Raw genomic sequence first — 22,506 nt, forward strand, 5'->3', positions numbered from 1 at the left:
CAAAAAGCAGTCCCTGACTATGAATGTCCTTATTTCCAATATGGTGACTCTACGGGGACTTCATATTTACTACATAAGTAAACATTTTACATAGTTTAATGTTTTCATTTATCTCGACCTAGTTGGACCATAAAGGAGGCTGAGCACCAAAGGATTGATACTTTCGAATTGTGATGCTAGAGAAGACTCCTGAGAGTCCCTTGGACAGCAAGGAGAGCAAACCACTCAATCCTAAAGGAAATCAATGTTGAATATTCACTGGAAAAACTGATGCTGAAGCTGAAGCTCCAATACTTTGGCTGCCTGATGTGAAGAGCCGAAGCACTGGAAAAGACCCTGATGCTGGGAAAGATTGAAGGTGGGAGGAGAAGGGGACACAGAGGATGAGATGGTTGGATGACATCACCGACTGAATGGACATGAATTTGGGCAGACTCCGGGAGATAGTGGAAGACAGGGAAGCCCGGCGTGCTGCAGCCCATGGGGTTGCAAAGGGTCAGACACAGCTTACTGACTAAACAACAACAGTCAGAAGTTTATGAGTAAGGTAAGCAGAAATTTAGGTAGGTCTTTCTTTTTTTAATCACTGTTCCAAATCCATGAATTTTAAAAGATATGATATTTTTTCCCCCTTTAAAGCTCATATTCTGAAAAAACCTAAACTCTCATAATAGAGGAAAATTATATTTAACTATAAGAGAAAGAAGCTGAATTATTGCCTATGTTCTTTCGAAGGCTTTTTTTTTTAACCTATCCAGTCAAGAGACGCCAATTAGAGTATATTATGATGTTGCTTTTCTTTCCTGATGGTAAGAATATTCACTTCTATAGAGGTATCTAAAAATAGAAGCTTGACTTAGTGGATATCAAATAACTTTTTCTGGCTACTCCTAAGCTAGGTTACTGCTCTGTTTATAATCCCACAAATTAAAGACATGCAATTATCCAACAAAAACACTGGGAATATTACACCATTTTTTAAGACTGACAACCACATAGCCCATGCCCAGCCAGCTCCAGCCAAAAACCACAGTGTGGATCCACAAATAAAGCTGTCAACCTGTGCATTTCAAAGGCACCTTTCTGTAGAGAGCTCAGCTTGCTCTGGGCAGAAGTGAAAAAGTCTTCATGAATAGAAAAGAGCCTACGCAGTGGTCGAGCTGGTGGGCCGGCAGCAGAATTCATCCACACCTGAGCGCTATGGCTAGATGAAACTGTCACGTGGAGGTTGAGAGATGGAGGTCTGAGCTTAAATCCCAGCTCAGCAGCTCACTCTCTTTGTGTGTCCTTATACAAGCTCCCCAATATCTCTTTTTGTGACTCTCCTCATCTGTAACAAAGAGAATGGTAACAACAGTAGACTTGGGCTTCCCTGGTGGCTCAGTGGTAAAGAATCCACCAGTCAAAGCAGGAGACACGGGTTCAATCCCTGGTCTGGGAAGATTCCCACATGCCTAGGAGCAACTAACCTTTGCACCACAATTACTGTATGGGTGCTCTAGAGTTTGGGAGCCACAACTACAGAAGCCTGAACACCCTACAGCTTATGTTCCACAGCACGAGAAGGCACCAGATTGAGAAGTCCACGAACCACAACTAGAGAGTAGACCCCACTCGCCACAACTAGAGAAAAAGCCCACATGCAGTGACGAAGACCCAGCACAAGCCAAAAAATAAATTAATCAATTAAATTTTTAAAAAGAACAGTAGCCTCCTCCTCAAATGATTCTTATGAATGAGTTAATATTTATCAAATGCTTAGAAGAATGTCTGGCTCAACAGGCAGACTATTTGAGCCATTTGATAAATAAGGAAAAACACACATTTCCATTTCAGGCCACCTCTCTATGAGAAAAGAGATGACGGGAGAAGGGAGGACATCTCAAGGTCTCAAAAAAGTTAGGTAGGAAGGTGATCAAAGGCAGAAAGAAAAGGTATGGGAAAAAGCCTATAAGTATGTCAGACATTTCCTACTGGGGATTGTTTAAGGTCATAAACTCACTCTTTCTGTGTATAAAACCTTCCAACGTGCTGTCTTTACAATGATGAATGTGCCAATGTCTTGAGCAGTGAATGGAGTCATAGGTTCTCACCCAGCATATTGTGTTTATATCAGAGACAAAAGTGAAGGTTGCGGAGGCAGTAAAATTCTCAAGGTGCAAATATTTTAACAATGAGCAAGTGTAAAAAGTTCTTCCTGGCGAGTCAGTAACTTTTCTCACTCTAGGAAACCCTGCCTGATGGCTAGAACTTGGCCTTGGGGTTACATCCTCTATTTTGTCCTGGTGAGCTTCTGCCGTGTCCGCAGTCATGACTGGTGTGACTCTGATGGTTGTGAGATCCATCCTAAAACCAGTGAAGGCTGTCAAGTATTTGTCCATCCATCACACAGTGGCCCTCTTCTTTCCACCCACCCCACCACATTTCCACGATTATGGCTGCCTTCCTGATGCTCAGGCAGTGCTGTGGTCACTGGGACACAAGGTGGGCCATAGGTGGCTAATCTTTACTGCATCCCTGTGCTGCTCTGGTCCATGAGACCTCGGGGGCTCGGATCATGTCTCTTTCATCTTCATATCCTCATGGACACACAGCGTCTAGCCAGACTGTTAAGTGTGATCACTTTGAAAGTTTTTTGTTGTCACTGGTGTTTGTTTTGTTTTTGGCTGCACTGAGTCTTCATTGCTGCGTGTGGGCTTTCTCTAATTGCGGCGAGCAGGGGCTACTCTCTAACTGTGGTGTTGGGGCATCTCATTGCGGTGGCTTATCTCGTTGCAGAGCACGGGCTCAGTACTCATGGCACACCGGTGTAGGTGCCCCACGGCATTTAAATCTTCCTGGATCAAACTTGTGCTCCTGGTATTGGCAGGCAGATGCTTACCACTGGACCCTCAGGGAAGTCCTGAAAGTTTTAAGCTACCACGCTGTAAGCCCAAATAGTGAATTCCAACATTATTGATGTCAGATCTTTCTACGCTAATGACCTCTTTATTTGAAGAGATAAAATTCCTTGAAAATTCTTTTATTTCTCTCTCTCTTTTATCCTCCTAAATAGAATTCTCAACTAGAAGTATGAACATCAACTTTTGGGGAGGATTCTATATTGAAAAATGCTGATTATCAAATGATATCTTTATAAGCCACTGTCTGATCCAGTAATCTTAATACAAACAAATCCCAACTATAGCCTGTGCAAATTCTCTAATCCCAAGTATCGTATCGTTGGTCCTTATAGGAGCCACCATGAGGCTGATACTGCAGCAGACATATTCCTTTATTTTCCAGACTCCATCTCAGTTTTTATGGACTTTATATTTCACTACATTCTGCTACTTCCAGCTTCTAAATACTTTCCACATTTTTTCCTCTTAATTCAACCACTTAAGAATATTATATTGTCTGTGTTCAGAATTCTTTTTTGGCCAATAATTTATTAAGCCAATTAGAAAGAGAACTTTAAAAGGAGAATCAATGGTGAACAGTCAGCAAGAATGTATTAAGCAACACCAGCATCCCCAACACCATGAACACGAAGTGAGGTGTAAAATCCGTTGAGTACTAGTCACATGCTCCTCCTTTGTTTTCATCATTCTAATGTTAACAAACAAATGTCAGTCTTGAGAATAACTGCCTTTTACCAGTAGTTGGCAATCCACTCCAGCACTCTTGCCTGGAAAATCCCATGGACGGAGGAGCCTGATAGGCTACAGTCCATGGGGTCGCAAAGAGTTGGACACGACTGAGCGACTTCACTTTCACTTTCACCAGTAGTTATAATGAAGGAACAGATTTATAACTGTCATCTGCCAAAAATAAAATAGGATAAGTTCACATAAAAAAAAAAAAAGTTAAACAGTACTAGAGAAACAAGGGTCCCTTCTGAAGGATTCATTGGAATTCAATGTCAAACTTTTTCACCTACGTTTTCTGTCCTGGGGTTCAGGGCAGTGTAGATGTCTCTTCAATGGTCAAGATATGCCTAGTGTGAGAGCTGGTGACCTACCTGGAGAAAACCAGCCACCATCCACACCATGGTCCTCCCTCCCTGGAAGCCCCCAGATACGCGGGAAACAGGGCAAGACAAACTAAGAAAATGAAGTCCCAGCATCCTCACACAACACCACGAAAGATGGAGCTCCTTACTAGAACACCATCGATAAAGTTCCTCCCTACAGAATCCTTTCCTAACAGAATTGTCAGCATAAAATGTCCCACCCAGTTAGAAGCACCCCAGATAGATTCACAGCACGGTTGCAGACGCATATCGGATCAACTATACTTCTGTAACACACCATCGAGAGCAAACATCAGTGCCTGCGTGCCACAACCGCTGAAGCCCGAGCTTTCTAGAGCCTGTGCTCCCCAGAAGGAGAAGCCACCATATTTTCTCTTATTTGCTTCATCTCTCACACTGATGCAGGAACTATGGGCTGGTCATGAGGAAGAGGCGAAGGAAGAATTCTGTCCCGCTCCCTCCCTCCCTATACCAAACCAAGGGCTCACTGAAGTGATGTTAGCTCTGCGCATGATCCTAAGGAACTCATTCAAGAGAGAGAAGCTGCACCATACAATTATTCTCCTACCTACAGAGCAACTGCTAGGCCACATGCAGGGGTCCTGGTGTACCCCTTTGTAGGCGAGGTGGCTCAGATAGTAAAGAACCCGCCTGCAATACGGGAGAACCTGCACTTCAATCCCTGGTTTGGGAAGATCCCCTGGAGAAGGAATGACTACCCACTCAGATAATCTCATCTGGAGAATCTCATGAACAGTGGAGCCTGGCGGGCTGTAGTGCGTGGGGTAACAAAGTCAGACAAAACTGAGCAACTAACACCCCTTGGAGAGGTCCTGGCCCTATGTAGTAAGCGACAACAGAGCAGAGAACAAGACTGATGGACAGGGAAGAGTTATTCTAGTCCATATCCTCTGAACTTCAAGAAGGAAAATGAGGTGACGTCTTTAAATCAAGATATGTAGGGAAAGCCCAAAGCAATGCTATGAAATAGGTCGTATTATCTCCAGTCTCTCGTTCCCAGTGCTGTGAAATCAACAAGAACTCTCATCAGTTACCCCACACTCAATCCTTCCTTTCTTCCCTTTCTCAACAGCCCACCCAAAACAAGTAGACACCAGGCTGATCTAAGTTAAGCTACTGGGAGTTCATGGGCTAATAACAACCAGCCCATCAGAGGAGACATACTTTTGTTTCCATGGAGACTTTGTATAGTACGGTTTCTATAAGGTGAGACTGGTGGAATTTCATGCTCATTGGCATCCTTGGGGGAAAGATTTTGGAGGAAGCTCTCCTAGTAATATTTAATTCAGGTAGGTCATCACCCATGATTCCAAGCATGGATCTTTCATTTCAAGTCATTCTATGAGCTCACTTGATCACTTGTTTTTCAATCTATAACTTAACCGTTGAGCTCAAAGTTTGGGGTTTTTTTGTTTGTTTGTTTGCTTTTTAGATTTTTTAAAAAGAGAACTTATAATTTAAACTGGAAAAGGAAATGGCAATGCACTCCAGTATTCTTGCCTGGGAAATCCCATGGACAGCGGAGCCTGGCGGGCTACAGCCCAAGAGGCTGCAAAGGAATTGACTTAGTGACTTAAACACTTAGTGACTAAACAACAAAAATAGTTTAAACATGGCTTTTTACAAATTTCATTTATTTACTTATTATTTATTTTGGCTGCGGTAGGTCTTCCTTGTGGTTCAGGCTTCTCTATTTGTGGTGCTTGAGCCCTAGAGCACGCAAAATCAGCAGTAGTAGCAACATGTGGGCTTGGTTTAGGCATGTGGGATCTAGTTCCCCCACCAGGGCTTGAACCCAGGCCCCTGCAGTGGGAGCACAGAGTCGTATCCACTGCACCACCAGGAAGTCCCTGAACCCAAAATATTATGAACTATTACATTTTTGTGTTGAAACCATCTAAAGATGACAAATACCTCTATTCTTAGAAAAAAGTCCCTGCTTTGACTAACCCATGGGTGGAGAAGGGGAAAATTACTATTTGCTTTTGCTTAGAAATGTGAGCCTGTTTCAGTCCTCAGGTTTTCATAAAACTGACAAATCGAAAAATGGTTTTGCTGTAGGAAATAAGGTATTCTGTATATACGTATCTAGAGGCAAGATGTGAGCACTGTACTAGAGTTTCAAAAGTGGTTAAAATAATGACAGCAAATTCTCAACTGCTGTGAAAATGAACAAGATAGAACTTGCTAAAGGCCAGTGAATAACTGTCAGATGCCTTATTATTCAAGAATGCTGCCCTATTACAAGGACTCACTTCTACTTACTTTAAAATGAACCCATTAAAAAAGAATCAAGAAAGCTAGGAAATGCCTTAAACCTCATCTAATATTATACTCTCGTGAGAAACCTGAGACCCAGAGGATCCCCCAAAGTCCATTGGTAAATTGCTTATTTGAATGTTGGAGCATATATTCTCATAGAAATAATGTGATAAATGACGGTTAGAACCCAAAATGCCACCCCTCCCCTCATCATTATACAGTATTGTGTACTTGAACATTAATTGTTTCTAATATTGTTCACTGCCGGTGTGTACTGTTTAAACTACATTCTTGGTTAATATGCACAAATGACTACAATTCCTAACACGTCAGAAGGAAGACACAGCCCTTAGAGACGGGCCATATGGTGGCTAGATATGAGACACTTCCAACCCTCTCTAAAGCTCCCTAGATGCAGAAACTCCTCTCTAACTGGACTGAGCAGTGAGAACATTCATGTGTTGATGTAACTGAGGTTCAGAGTCACTTGAATCCAGGAGTTCCTGCCCCTGAACCAACGACCTTAGCTTGGGAATGGAATGGGCCAATTGGGTTAAGCTAATCAAGCTAGAGAACATCTTCCCTCAAAGTCCACAGGTGAGAAAGATGTAAACTAAGACGAAAATGTGGGCCCATTGAGTTGGGTGAAGGGGGAAATGTATAGATAAGCAACAATAGCTACTAAACTATCTTTCCCCTTTGACCCCAGCCCCAGCTGCTGAAGGAAGTTATTATATGGCTGGTGGAGTTAAGCAAGGTTAGCAGGGCCAGGCACATGACTGTCAGTCAGTCAGTTCAATCGCTCAGTCATGTCCGACTTTTTGCCACCTCATGGACCACAGCACAACAGGCCTCCCTGTCCATTACCAACTGCTCAAACTCATGCCCATTGAGTCGGTGATGCTATCCAACAATTTCATCCCCTGTCGTCCCCTTCTCTTACCATCTTCAATCTTTCCCAGCACCAGGGTCTTTTCCAATGAGTCAGATCTTTGCATCAGGTGGCCAAAGTATTGGAGCTTTGCATCAGTCCTTCCAATGAATATTCAGGACAGATCTCCTTTAGGATGGACTGGTTGGATCTCCTTGCAGTCTAAGGAACTCTCAAGAGTCTTCTCTAACACCACAGTTCAAAAACATCAATTCTTCGATGCTCAGCTTTCTTTATAGTCCAACTCTCACATCCATACATGACTACGGAAAGAACCATAGCCTTGACTAGATGGACCTTTATTGGCAAAGTCATGTCTCTGCTTTTTCCCCCACACAAGTGTGGGAAAATGGAAATATTCTACTCCATTTGCTCCATCTTGGGGTACACTCTACTCCCATCCTCAAGGAGCCCCAGGCCATAAGTCCCTACTCTGTCCCAGATCCCAGCCCCTAGACCTTCACTCTACCTTAGAATTTTAGGATCTACCACCACCACTAGAAAGAAAAATACCAATGGAAAAATTATATCTTTTCCTACATCATTTAAAAGTGGTTACATCTTCCATCTTCCTCTTCATTCCACTTCATTGTAGAAGGGAAACTCAAGGGCCATAGGAATTCGGCTTACTCTTTGTCCTCTGACAAAGTGGCTTAGGCACCCATTGACTGATCAGTATGCTTGGGGACAAAACTGTAGTGGCTTTTTTTTTAAGTTATTTTAGTTTATTTTTGGTTATGCTGGGTCTGTGAGAGTTGGACTAAAAAAAAATGCTGAGCACTGAAAAATTGATGCTTTTGAACTGTACTGTTGGAGAAGACTCTTGAGAGTCCCTTGAACGGCAAGGAGATCCAACCAGTCCATCCTAAAGATCAGTCCTGGGTGTTCATTGTAAGGACTGATGTTGAGGCTGAAACTCCAGTACTTTGGCCACCTCATGTGAAGAGCTGACTCACTGGAAAAGACCCTGATGCTGGGAGGGATTGGGGGCAGGAGGAGAAGGGGAGGACAGAGGATGAGATGGCTGGATGGCATCACTGACTCAATGGACATGAGTCTGAGTGAATTCCAGGAGCTGGTGATGGACAGGGAGGCCTGGCGTGCTGTGGTTTATGGGATCGCAAAGAGTTGGACACGACTGAGCGGCTGAACTGAACTGATGCTGGGTCTTGGCTGCTGTGCATGGGTTTCTCTAGTTGTAAGTGGGGACTACTCTCTAGTTGTGTACTTGGGCTTCTGGGTGGCTTCTCTTGTTGTGGAGCATGGGCTCTAGAGCTCGTGGACTTAGTTGCTGTGTGGCATGTGGAATTTTCCCAGACTAGGGGTGGAACCCATGTCCCCTGCATTGACAGGCAGATTCCTTTCCAGTGTACCACCAGGAAAGTCTGGTGGCTTTTACAAAACATACATTTATTTATTTGGCTGTTCAGGGCTTAGTTGCAGCATGGAGGATCTTTGGTTGTGGCATTCAAACTCTTAATTGTGGCGTGTGGGATCTAGTTCCCCAAGCAAGGATCAAACCCAGGCCTTCTGCATTTGGAGCATGGAGTCCTAGCCACTGGACCACGAGAGATGTCCCCGTGATGGCTTCGAATCCACTTTTTAATAGTCTATCTGTAGTCAATCGGGTACTAAAATTTGCAAGGTCAACATGAGACTATCTAAAGAAATATAGAAAGTGGGATTAATACTTCTTTCTCAATAACCTCATGTTAATAAAGCTACATATACCCAACTCTTTGCAGAGTATCCTCTTTTTGACTAACGCTGGGTACAGTGTTCATCCCTGAGCCATGAAGCTATAAAATAGAATAAATAGGCTTGTGATCGGAAAATAGTCTGGGACTGGATTTGCAACAATCAGTGAAAACACAGGAGTAAAACAGAGAAAGGGTCAGTTACTTGGGCTTCTCAGAGAAATTGTCCCACATAAAGACTGATTTCAATCTCACTCCACTGTACTCAAAAAATCCCACTTTCTAAAATGGTGGTTTCCCACTGCAGGACTGGCTCGGAGCCCAGGCTCTGTGTCTCTAGAGCTTTCCACTGAGTTCCAAGTAATGCAGTCTTTGCTTGACTGGAAGTGGAAGGCTGGAAATAAATTGTCCCATTAAGTGTTCAATGGAAAAGAGTCTGTTGTATTGCAATAATAATAATTTAGCTGTCTAGTATGGCTTACTGTCACATTAAATGCTGGCTTCATAATGAGATGTACAGGTGCCGTATTTAGAAACTGACTTACCTGCCGTAGATCCTGAGCAAAGTTGACACCTGTTCTATGTCTCGGAGGTGCAGTATGCAGTTGCCGAAAAAGACAAGAACCAGAATGGAATTTTCTTTCTGATCATGGCAAATAACTCCTGGAAGTTTTGGCTTTTATCATATATTATTTTTGAAAATGAAGTTTCTGTTTCTGAGTGAAACACATATATTCTGCGGAGTAGAAGTGAATTCCCCCTGACCTTCCATCCCCCCAGCATAGAAGATCTTACTTCTCCAACTAGGGACTGAACCCACACCCCCTGTATTGGAAGGTGGAGTTGTATCCACTGGACCAGGGAAGTCACTAGAAGTGAATGTTTTTAAAAAAATATTCCTTTTCCTTTTGACTAATTCCTCTCCCAAATAGTTTCTCCTTTTCACTAGCATGATTTTATCTTCTGTAAAGAAAATTGCTTTTAATTTGGGGCCATGAATACAGGGACAAAGATCAGTATAACGATATTAGTTGTTTTGCATTAATATCACTCAGTTTGGGGTGTCATTGCCCCTTCGCTTTATTGCACAAGCTGTTTTTTTTTGTTTTGTTTTAAGGGTGAACTCTCTCTCCTCAATTTAGGTTGAGGTTTCCAGGAATGTTTTCCAAATTATCCCACTCCCCTGTGACTTTCCCTACCCTTCGAGGGGCCCATAGTTAAGCCTGGAGGAAAAGGTTAGTTCACAGCACACTAGAGGCTGTTTAAATGGAAAGGAGCTGTTTCGAAACCCTCATTTCTCAACTGTCAGCATTTAAAATATATGGGGCAGTCACAAATGGACTTAAATGGATATAATCTTTTGGAAAGTAACGTGATAATCAGCTTTAATAGCCAGAGAGTTTATTGTGCAACATTACAACACTCACTCCAGTGGTGGCAAACTGTAAAGAATTTATATGACCCACAACAAGGAAATGTTAAACGTCGCACATCCATACAATGGACCATTCTATTGCCGTTAAAAACAGGTTTTTAAGGAATATTTAGTCAATGGGCAAATGTTCATCTTTATGGCATAATCATCTCTGTGGCTGATGAGATAGGAAAGGCTTGGTTTTCTCTTGTGTGTGTGCTTGAGTTTCTCTATTTTACATGTGTCTAGAATGAGCGTGCACTGTTTTCGAAATAAAAAAAAATAAATTCCAGGAATTCAGGAAGGCTGAGTTTGGACCCTCACCCTGAGCATGAAGTCTGGCTGTCAGCGGGTCAGTGGATCAGGCAGCAATATTTATCCAGCACCTACTTTGCGCCAGGCGCAGGGACGAACACTGGGGACACAAAAATGACAAAAATAAACCAAAACAATGCCAATCAGCAGGGGTGGCTGGGCCAAGACACTTAGAGTCCACAGGTCTTTTTTTTTTTTTTAGATTTCTTTTAAATTTATGTAATCTTTAAAATTGATTTATATCTCTTTTTTTGGCCTCTCTATGCAGTATGTGGGAACTTAGTTCACTGACTGGGGACTGAACCCATGCCCACTGCATTGGGAATGTGAAGTCTTAACCACTGGACCACCAGGGAAGTCCTCACAAGTCTTCATTGTGTGAACAAGTATGGATGCTGGGTGTCCTGTTAGTCAGTTCTAATTGCTGGTACCCTAAGGAAAAGAAGCTGGTGTAATAGCAGCTATATTAGTAGCTTTTTAAAATCCAAAATCTAATCAACAGAAAGTCCACTTTATCAAAAATTTCTTTCTCTTATATGCAATTTTTAGGAGAAAAAGATAAATGGTTAAGAAAACAAGGTACCATAGAAGGTGATTAGCTCATCTCCCACTGTTCAATGAGAGTCGCTTTTCATACTAATGTAAGATAGTATCTGATTTTTTTCCCAGCCAAATCTCATTCTCTTTTTATTTACAGCAACTTGACTAATCCTGAACATCTATGGAATGGCCTAAAATGTCTATTTGATTTTAAAGAAAACCTTTCCTTCATCTTTGTATTTGGATTCTTTGAAGAGTGGGGATCTTGCTACATACAGAGAAGTTAACTAGAACCTCTTAACCATTCTGGATAAATAAAATTCTGTATTTAGAATGCCAGGTCACCCTGAAGAATTCAACTTGAGATAAAAATAACTTTTGTAAATTATATCTGCAAGAAACTTCTGTTTAAATAACTACTATTGTTGTTGCTTGTGAAGAGGGACTGGATTATTATGGGTGAAAATGTACATAATAATTAGCCAAAAAAGGAACTTCCCAGGTAGTCCAGTGGCTAAGACCCTGATCCCAGTGCAGGGGGCCCCTGGTTCTAGTCAGCAAACTATTCATAGATCCAGCATGTGGCAAGAAGATCAAGAGTACTGCTTAAGATCAAACACAGCCAAATAAATCAATAAATATTTAATATATTTAAGAAAACACCTGTGGGTTTCACTTTTCTCATCTGTAGAATGGAAGTGGCAATGGCTACTTTCTGATTACAGTGATGACTTAAGGATAAATCATATATTAAAAAGTGCCCATAATTCCTTGGCAGAACAAATTATAATTGGCTGAACCTCAGAAAAACGGGAGTCAATGCAGGTATGAAGACTCCTCACCAACTCCAAGCCTTTGTCTGTGCACCTCCACCTTTAATGATCCGCATGCTTTTGGATTACAGGAACAACAAAATGAGCAGAGGATGAACATTCTCTTGCCTTTTTTTTTTTTTTTTAAGGATAATCTAGGGCTGTATAGGTAAGGAAAATCTATAAAAACTGTCTGAGGTAAGTCACAACTAACATTCATAGTAAGAATAATGAACACAGAAAATCACCATCTGGAAAACACCACAATCATTGCTTAAGGGATGAATCATCACTGAAAGCTAAAATTAGTTGGTGAAAGTATGATAAGAAACAAGATTTCTACTTATTACATAGTCTCAAAGTAGAGCCCTACAATACTTACTAAGGAAAAAGCAGTAACTTTACAGTGGAGGAACCTAACAAACACCACCTTAACCAGACTGATTAAATTTATCATCTCTTATAATGAGATGGATCAACATAACATGCCTCCACGCATAGATGCTCTGAGGACGCAACCTCATTCTGATGGTACAAAAACTTCATGAGGACATACAAGATGACCCAAATTGAGGGTCCCTCTATTAAATAATTGGTCAGTACTTTTCAAACACGTCAAAAGTTGTGAAAAACAAAGGACTGAGAAAGTGATCTAGATTAAAGGAGACAAAGGAGATGCAGGCAGCTACTGCAACCTCTGATTCCTCATTGGATCTGGGGCCAGAAGTCAACGGTGATGTTTGAATCAGGTCTGGAGTTTGGTAAGAGTAACACGATAGAAATAATGTTTCAATTTTGATCATAGTGCTATGTAAAATGTTAACTTTGGGTGAATCTGGATAAAAGGTATATAGGAATTCTTGTTTCTAATTGTGCGTTTTTTCTTTGTTGTTGTTGTTGTTGTTGTTTGTACATCTGAGGGGAAAAATAAAAAAAGCTGTCCAAATAGGCAACTAGATTTTTGTTGTTGTTCAGTCACCAAGTCATGCTCAACTCTTTGCGACCTCTTGCTGGGCTTCCTTGTCCCAGATAGAAATTTCTTAAAATCATTTTTGTGAAAGTGATACTCAGAGGAAATAAACAGAAATATGACTTGATGTACCATGTCAGGGTGTCTCAAAAGGCCCCTCTTCAGAATTTGAGACAGAGAATTTGAGAAGTGGTTTTCTTTTCCTTTTGCCAAACATAGAATCATGGAATCTCAGTACTGGAGGGAAACTTGGGGGGAGACTATTGATAAGGAAGAAGCTAGCCACAACTTTAATATCCAGCAACAGGGAAATCATTCCTTATGCTTCACACACTCCCTGGACTTATATAGCCAGTGAAGGTTGTTCTTATGAGAAATCATACAGCAAAATCATACGCAAAATGGAAACATAGCTGCACTATAATTTTATCCCTTTAAAAGTCAGGATGCAAATTACATGTATACTTTCTAAATCTGAGTACCTAAACTATACATCCATGAAGAAAGGCAAAAGAAATACGTGGTGAATTTGGGTAAGATGATGGGATTGTGGGGACATTTTTTTTTTCCCTATTTTCCAAATTTCCTGATATTTTAAATGTCAAAATATTTTTAGAAAGAAAAAAATGAAAAATCTCTTAACTTTGAGCCAAAACTTATCCTCCTCTTGCTTCCCTGGTGGCTCAGAGGTTAAAGCATCTGCCTGCAATGTGGCAGACCCAGGTTCAATCCCTGGGTTGGGAAGATCCCCTGAAGAAGGAAATGGCAACCCACTCTAGTATTCTTGCCTGGAGAATCCTGTGGACGGAGGAGCTTGATGGGCTACAGTCCATGGGGTCACAAAGAGTCGGACACGACTGAGTGGCTTCAGTTTCATGACAAACTCTAAACCTTCTTTCACATGATTGCCTTGCCCACAGTCCCTCAGCCGTAGGTACTAGAGACTTTCATATACACACCAACCTGACCCAGACGCTGGGCCACTCCCCAAGGAGGCAACTTACAAAGAATTTCCTAGGCTCTTCCTGATCTGAATTTGACGTTGGCTCTTTTGTGTTTGGAAGATGAGACCTGGGAAAGCCCATGAGTGTAGCTTTATCTTCCCTGATTACTCCCCCAAATTCACTGGGTTTGTCTCAGTTCCCCCTTTCACTTTCATTCCTCCGTGAGGCTGAAGTTTCACTCCGTCACTTGTTTGGTCCTTGCTGGTCCCCCCCCAGCCCCCTACCTGGTCCTTGCTGGTCCCCTGCCCGGTCCTTGCTGGTCCCCTGCCCCCTCCTCTGGGAGCTGAGCTCTGTTCCCGTGTATTGCTTCACTAGCACTGCTGTAACAAAGCACCACAGGCTGAGTGGCTTTAAACCACAGAAATCCATTGTCTCACAGCTCTGGAGGACAGAGCTCCAAGATCAAGGTGTCTGCAGGGCTGGTTCTTCCTGAGGGCCGAGAGGCAGAGCTCTGGTCCAGACCTCTCTCCTTGGCACCAAATGTCCACCTTTTCGTTTTGTCCTTCACATTGTCTTCCCTCTACGTGTTTCTCTGCATCCACATTCCCCTCTCCTTAAAAAGGCTCAGAAGAGTCAAACAGGACTGAGCAACAAAGCACAACACAGTCATTGGATTAGGGCCCACCCTAATCCAGGATGACCTCCATGTAACTTGATTACATCAGCAAAGACCTTATTTCCAAATAAGGTCACATCCTGAGGTTCTGAGGAGTAGTAAGCTTTTCTACATATGAACTTAAGGAAGGGTGAGAGCAGGACAGGATTTAACCCATAACATCCTGAGGCACTGGTGGACAGTGACTCCAAATGAGATGAGAAGGCCTGAGAGTATCAACAAGCCTCTGGCCTGACACTTTCTAGAGCTCTCAGTGATTTTTTTTTTTTTCCTCTTTTTACCACACAGCTGAGAGGGATCTTGTGGGATCTTAATTTCCCCACCAGGGGCCAAACCTGCACCCTTGGCAGTGAAAGCACAGAGTCCTACCCACTGGACCACCAGAGAATTCCCCACTGATAGTGGAATTTTTATCAGACTCCTTTTTAACAGACTCATGCTACTTGGCTACAGGGAGTTATTCTGCCTGCTGGAGGGTTATCCCCATTGGATGAGTGACAAGTGTATCTGCCCATCATAAAGAATCTGCTTGTCTGGTCACACGAATTTCAGCATCATATTTATCAATGAATAAAAAAAGGAATTACTGTTTGATATTCTATAGTCTCAATTGTACATCTTTTAAATCTTTATGAACATATTTTAATTTTTTCACCCACATAGACAAATTTTTTTTTCTTGATGGAGATGATTAGAATTTCAAGAGGACATTTTTTAAAAGTCTTTTTAAGGAACTGTATGTACCTATTTCAAACACAGAAATGGGCATAGAAAAGTTATGTTCACAAAATCAAGGTCAGATTTTCCATTAAAGTTTTTGAAAGAATTTTATCAAAATATTTAGTTCAAATTTGATGTTTAATATTTTCCCACTCACCTTCTAAGCAAATGGTGTGTAGTAACTGCTTTTATGTCCTGATCCTCTCCTCATAAATATTCATCTTTATGCTCTTCCACCTAGTTCCTCTGCAACATCCAGGTAAATACACGCAAATAAATATGCTTCTCCGTCTCATAAATATGGGCATATATTTCATCTCATCACTGTACGTCAGTCTTTTTTTTTAAAAAAATAGTACTAGTTCTTCATTCTACCAAAATTGGATCTCTTATCATGTACATCTATTTGTAACTTACTTTGTTTACTGAATATGTTTTCACATTTTTCTGTGTAAACGTACAAGAAGTTGCTTCATTTCTCTTTTTTTCTAACTTTTTAAAAATTTGGTTTTTTATGGAAGTATGCTTGACTTACAATGTTGTGTTAATTTCAGCTATACCCTAAAGTGTGTCTATCCGTCTTGAGCCCTGTCTACAAGGTTTCGATGAGGTCATCTTGTCTATGCTGGTGTTAAAACCTCAAGTTTAATTTGCCTGTTACCTGTGCCCTGTGTGTTTGTACTTAGACATCTGAGGCCTTAAGTATTGTTTCTGGCTTCCTTCCCAACTGGTTTCTCACATGAATCACCAGGCACCTCTTACTCCCTTATTCTTTCTATATCGTACCTATTACTCTTCAGAGTAACTAGATTCACAGGTTTACCTGGCTGCTTTCCTCCCTTCCCTCACTTATTCTCTTTTCAAGCTCCATGGATAAATTACTATTTATCTAGTAAACTCCTGGGTTAATTATTATTCTCAATTTGGGGAGATGTCCTCCATCTCAAATCAAAAGTGGATCACTTCCATCACATAACTACCCAGGACCAAGATCCATAAATCCAAATACAGTAAAATGAAACCATCTTCAGGGCCTGCCACTCAAGTCTCCAGCATTCAAACTCACAAATGTCACTGTGTGCTCCGTCATGTCTGACTCTTTACGACCCCATGGGCTGTAGCCCACCAGGCTCCTCTGTCCATGGGGTTTTCCAGGCAAGAATATTGGATTGGGTTGCCATGTCCTTCTCCAAGGGGTCTTCCCAACCTAGGGATTGAACCCAAGTCTCCTGCATTGGCAGGCTGGTTTTTTACCACTGAACCACCAGGAAAGTCCACTAAACAACCAACTGGGCTACCAACTCCTAACCTTTATAGTCTCTTAAAAATGCTCCTTTTCTTTGTTGATGAAGTCATTCATTCCCTCAGGAGGCAGAGTAATCATTTTTCAGAGTCCCAGAGTCGGACATGACTGAAGCGACTTAGCAGCAGCAGCAGCAGGTATTACCTTCAAGCAACCGATCTCCTCCACTCACTTCAGCCTGTTAATTCATTGTTAATTCCCCTCACTTCATTGTCCTGTTAATTCTTCCTCATAAATGCTTCTCGGGTCTGTGATATTTCTGTCTCTACTGTATTGCCTTAACTGAAGCCCTCATTGTATCCTGTTTCATACATTGCTCTGCTCTCTTTTGGGGCTTCCCAGGTGGCAGCAGGGGTAAAAAATCCACCTGCCAATGCAGGAGTCAATCCCTGGGTCAGGAAGAGCCCCTGGAGAAGGAAATGGCAACCCACTCCAGTATTCTTGCCTGGAGAAACCCATGGACAGAGGAGCCTGCGGGCTACAGTGCATGGGGTCACAGAGAGGCAGGCACAGCTGAGCATGCACATAGCACAATCCTCTCTGCTCTCTCTTACAGTGTAGTCTCCACGCTGCCATCAGTTATTGCTTGAAGCCTCTCAAAAATTGTTAGTAGCTCACATTACTAACCAGTGAAATTCCTCACCTTTGATAATATAGCCCCAACCCTCTGTTCTGGCCTCAATCTACATTTCGTGCCAATAATCTGGTGCAAAGTGAGCAATCTTCAATTCGCAGAATGTATCATATGCTTCCATGCTTTGGGGCCTTCCCTCTTGTTCTTTAATTATTATTCCATCTTTCAAAGCTCATGCAAGGAACTACTCTGGGTCTCCTCCTTCCCCACACCTCGCCAGAGCTAATCTCCTCTTCCTCTAGTTCCTCTTCCAGCACTCCCACTGTATTTCTGTTGTCTGGCGGACGAGCATTGCATCATAATCTTTTCTGCATCACTCCCCAGTACTTGACTCAGAGCCTGGCACATAACAATTGCTTGAATTGTTAAATTTCCAAGAATTTGTGAGCTAGTTGCCTTGACTTTGGTTGCTTGAAATTAGCCATGAAAGTGAAAATGTTAGTTGCTCACTCGTGTCCAGCTCTTTGCGACTCCACAGACTGTAGCTGGCCAGGCTCCTCTGTCCATGGAATTCTCCAGACAAGAATACTGGAGTAGACTGCCATTTCCTTCTCCAGAGGATCTTCCCAACCCAGGGATCGAACCCAAATTTTCTGCATTGTAGGCAGATTCTTTACCATTTGAGCCACTTGGGAAGCCTTAGGGGAAGTATTTACACCATGGAAAACACTGTGATAAAACAACACGACAGTATAACCTTTTTTTTTCTTTGGAGAAAGTTGCTTCTTAAACGTTTTTTAAAAAATCACAGTATAGTTGCTTCACAATGCTGTGTTAGTTTCTGCTGTACAAGGAAGTGAAACAGCCGTATGCAAACATATGATCTCCTCCCTCCTTCTGGGACCTCCCTCCCACCCCACCCTCAATCCCATGCCTCTAGATCATCACAGAGGAACAAGCTGAGGTCCCTGCACTGTGTAGCAGGTTTCCACCAGCCATCTATCTTAGACATGGTAGTGTGTATATGTCATTCCCAATCTCCCAATTCATCCTCACCCTCCATGCTACATGTCAATTCTCTGGGTCTGCGTCCCTTTTCCTGCCATTCAAACAGGTTCATCTGTACCATTTTCCTAGATTCCACATATATGTGTTAATACAGCACACCACTGCTTATACAAGTAATGCTAGTCATCTTCTATTGGATGCAATCAGAATCAACTGTCCCCTTTAATACCTCCCATACTCAATCCAATAAACAGTTTGGTGTGTTTCTTCCAGGCCCTTTTTCATACATTTATGTATTGTGACATTTGCCGAGTTTATTGCCACTCAGCCGGGAAGCTTTCTCAGACTGCTCCTGCTGTCTCTATTATGTCTTTCCTCTGATCTCCTTCTACACCCACTACATCTTTTCTAACTTCTGTGTGCCTTGTTTTTCCTTAAGATTTCAAGTTGTTTGGAGAAAGGTATCCTTAAATGCCTGTATTTTCTACTGAACCGGCAACCCTCATTAAAATGAGTAAGTTCCAAGGATCCAATGTACAGCATGGTGACCACAGTTAACAATACTCTATTGTACACTTGAAAGTGGCTAAGAGAGCAGATCTTAAGTGTTCTCACCACAAAAAAAAAAAAAAAAAGGCAGTTATATGAGATGATGGTGTTAACTAACCATGTTGCAGTAATCATTTTGCAATGCATATGTTCCTCACATTGAACAGCTTAAACTTATACACTGTTAGACATCAAATTATATCTCAATAAAGCTGGGGAAAAAATTAAAATGGAATAAAAAGAACAGACCCTCCAAAATGTCACTCGTTTAATTCTTTGATCCAAAACCAGCTAGGAATCATCCAGTGCCGTCTGAATATAGCATTAGAAAGTATCCAGGCAATAAGGTGTTTTCTTTGTTTTTTCTCTCTTTCTTCCTTTGGCTGCCTTGAGTCTTAGTTGCATCATGCAGAATCTATCATTGTGATGCACAAATCCTTTAGTTGCATTGTGTGGGCTCAGTAGTTGCATGCAGGCTTAGCTGCTCCACAGCATGTGGGATCTTAGTTCCCCAAACAGGGATCGAACTCAAGTCTCCTGCATTGCAAGGCGGATTCTTAATCACTGGACCACCAGGTAAGTTCCTCTAATTTTTCATATAAAGGGCAAACTGTTTCCTCTGGGTACTGTAGCGCCTCAGTCATGAAGTAAAAGACAAGAGAACGGTTCCATGCTTTGATCTGTCATGTCCTCAGGCAAGGCTTCCATCTCTTCGCAGGTCACCCTGTGGACCTGGAGCCACACAGAGTAAGAACGAACCTTCCGGCTCTCAGCAGAGATTCTCAGGGTAAGTAGACCTTCCCTGTGGGTGTGGAGCTGCCATCTGCCCAGTAAATCTACCCCTCTGTGTCCAGGAAAACACTGTGATGCAGCCTGAGGGCTGAAGTGGGATCCCACCTGGAGGGCAGACCCCAATTTCAGATGCAGAGAAGAGGTCTTTTTGTCTTACACTTGCTCTTGCCCCATGAGCCATGAGGACCTGGAGCTCAGGCAGCAGAACTCACTCATATTTGTTTATCCAAAGGCTGCCGGAGCACCAAGCATACGGCTGGAGGCTCAATAAGTGTCAACAGAATGAATCCATGAGTCTTTGTGAAGAATATCACGATGTCCCTAGTACTCTTCTTTCAACTTTTATGTAGGCTTGAAAGTTTTCAAGCAAAAAGGTTGAGGAAAAAAGATCCTCCCAACCCAAGGATCAAACCCTGGTCTCCAGCATTGCAGAAAGACTCTCTACCATCTGAGCCACCAGGGAAGCCTGAATTGAAAGGTGGGAGGGTCACCAAATTTCTGAATGATGGTGCCTAGGATATTAAGTTTGATAAACTTAGTTCTTCCTAAAGAGCAGCAGTCCTTACAGGATCTAAAAGCCGCTGAAATGTTTAAAGGTGGTTCTGTCTGGTGGTGAGTGTGCCCTGGAGGGGGTGGGAGAGGGAGGGGCAGGAGCTGCCAGGCAGGATCATGATTATGGAGTAAAATATCCCAGCTTCCGCCAGGGGAGGGGGTCCCTCCCCAGCCTGGGGTCTGTCCAAGGAAGGCTTGAATAAGGACATTGTAAGTGGAGTGAAAATCTGAGATGCGGAACTCCACCCACTCCATCCCAAGGAGCAACCGCTCTACACACTGCTGCAGGTGCAGCAAGACCTGCCCCTGGGAAGTGGCCACCTTACCTGGCTCCACAGGTCCCCACCTCGAGGCTCACCTTCTCAAGTTCAGAGCCCTCTGCTAGCTGGCTGCACCTGCTAATCTCAGTAAGTCAAGATCACCTACAGCTTTGATTTGGCCATCCCTCTACCCCCCCTAAACCTTCATTTCAGATTCCAGGAGCAATTGAATTGTTTGCCTCTTGAGAAACTAAAAATTCACCATTTATCTTTGCTCACATTTTACAAATCTGCAGCTCCAGGACTCAACCTCCTGTTCCCTTTGTCTTAATGTTAAATGGTGATGATGTCCGGGTGACCTGGTCTTCAGCACATCCCCAAGCCCTCCCTAATAAAGTTCCCGCTTCTAAATTGTAAGCTATGGTTCATTAATATCAGTAGTAGCCACAGAAGAACACATGAGAAATCAAGACACTTTTCATTGAGAACTATTGCTTAGTGATATGATTAGTCATCTGTTGAACTCTAATGGGGCTTCCCTGGTGGCTCAGTGATAAAGAATCCACCTGCCAGTGCTGGAGACACAGGTTCAATCCCTGGTCCGGGAAGATACCACATGGCTTGGAGCAACTGAGCCCGTGTGCCACAGCTATTGAGCCTGTGCTCTAAAACCCCAGGAGCTGCAACTAAGGAGCCCACATGCCACAACTACGGAAGCCCGTGCACTAGTCCAGAGCCCGTGCTCTGCAGCAAGGGAAGCCGCTGAAGTAAAAAGCCCAGGCACCACAACTGGAGAGGAGCCCTGCTCGCTGCAACTGCAGAAAAGCCTGGGCAGCAACGAAGACCCAGCACAGCCAAAAATAAATAATTAAATGTTTTTTAAAAAAAGAATCCACCTGCAGTGCAAGAGACACAGGTTCAATCCCTGAGTCAGAAGGTCCCCTGGAAAAGCAAATGACAACCCACTCCAATATTCTTGCCTGGGAAATCCCATGGACAGAGGAGCCTGGTGAGCTACAGTCCATGAAGTTGCAGAGTCAGATAAGACTGAGCACAAGCACGTGTGTGCACACACACACACACACACACACACATTGAACTCTAAAACCTCACATCTGCTAAACACTAATAGTAACAGTGTTAGATATATATTGAGCATTTACTATGTGCCAAGGACTGTGGTTAGTGTTACCTTAATTTTCTCATTGAATTCTAACATGGGTCCTTTCCAGTGAGTGTTATTTCTATCCTACACGTAAGAAAACTGAGACATAGAGAAGTCAGTGAGTGGTAGAACCACAGTTTGAAGCTGGTCACTGTTTCTAAAATCTGTGCTCTTCATACGTTATGCTAAAGTGTCTTTTCCTAAGTAACTTATTTTGAAGTGAAATGAGTAACTTTAGTTCTAAAAGTGTTGAGAGAATTCTCTGGCAGTCCAGTGGTTAGGACTTGGCATTTTCTCTCTTTCGCTGCTGTGGCCTAGGTTTAATCCCTGGTCAGGGAACTAAGATGCCCCATCAAAACAGTACAGTACTCACATAAAACAAATGGAACAGAATCAGGAGCCCAGAAACAAACCCAAGCATATACAGTTAACTAACATTTAACAAGCGAGTCAAGAATATTCAATGGAGAAAAGGCAGTTTTTTCTTTAATACATGGTGCTGAGATAATTGGATAGTCACATGAAAAATAACAAAACTGAACCCAAATCTTACACCACTCATAAAAATTAACTCAAAATAGATTAAAGACTTAAATATAAGACTTTAAATCATGAAATTCTTAGAAGAAAACCAAGGAATAATGCTCCTTTACATGGGGATTGGTAATCGGTTTTTAATAGGACAGCTAAAGCACAATTAGCAAAACAAACAAGTGGTCCTCTATCAAACTAAAAACTACTGCGCAGAAAAAAGAAATTCTCAACGAAATGAAAAGAAAACCTGCGGAATAGGGGAAAAAAAAAAAAACATGCGAACCATATACATGAGAAGCTAACATCCAAAATCTTATACAACACAGTAGCAAAAAAAGACAAATGACCCAGTTTAAAAATTGGACAGAGGACCTGAATAAACTTTTCTCCAAAGAAGATATACAAAAGGCCACTAGGTAAATGAGCAGATGATCAACATCACTAGTCATTAG

The 22,506-nt window shown here is 42.3% G+C and overlaps 1 long non-coding RNA gene across 1 annotated transcript; it reads left to right on the plus strand.

Moving 5' to 3' along the window:
* Nucleotides 1-460: 460 nt before the first annotated feature.
* Nucleotides 461-1,704, plus strand: LOC138428283 (uncharacterized). The gene is made up of 2 exons (XR_011252371.1): nt 461-547; nt 1,544-1,704. It is a non-coding gene; the product is annotated as an uncharacterized lncRNA (long non-coding RNA).
* Nucleotides 1,705-22,506: the final 20,802 nt, after the last annotated feature.

This window comes from Ovis canadensis, chromosome 23, assembly GCF_042477335.2.
Source record: "Ovis canadensis isolate MfBH-ARS-UI-01 breed Bighorn chromosome 23, ARS-UI_OviCan_v2, whole genome shotgun sequence".
NCBI classification, from domain to species: domain Eukaryota; kingdom Metazoa; phylum Chordata; class Mammalia; order Artiodactyla; family Bovidae; genus Ovis; species Ovis canadensis.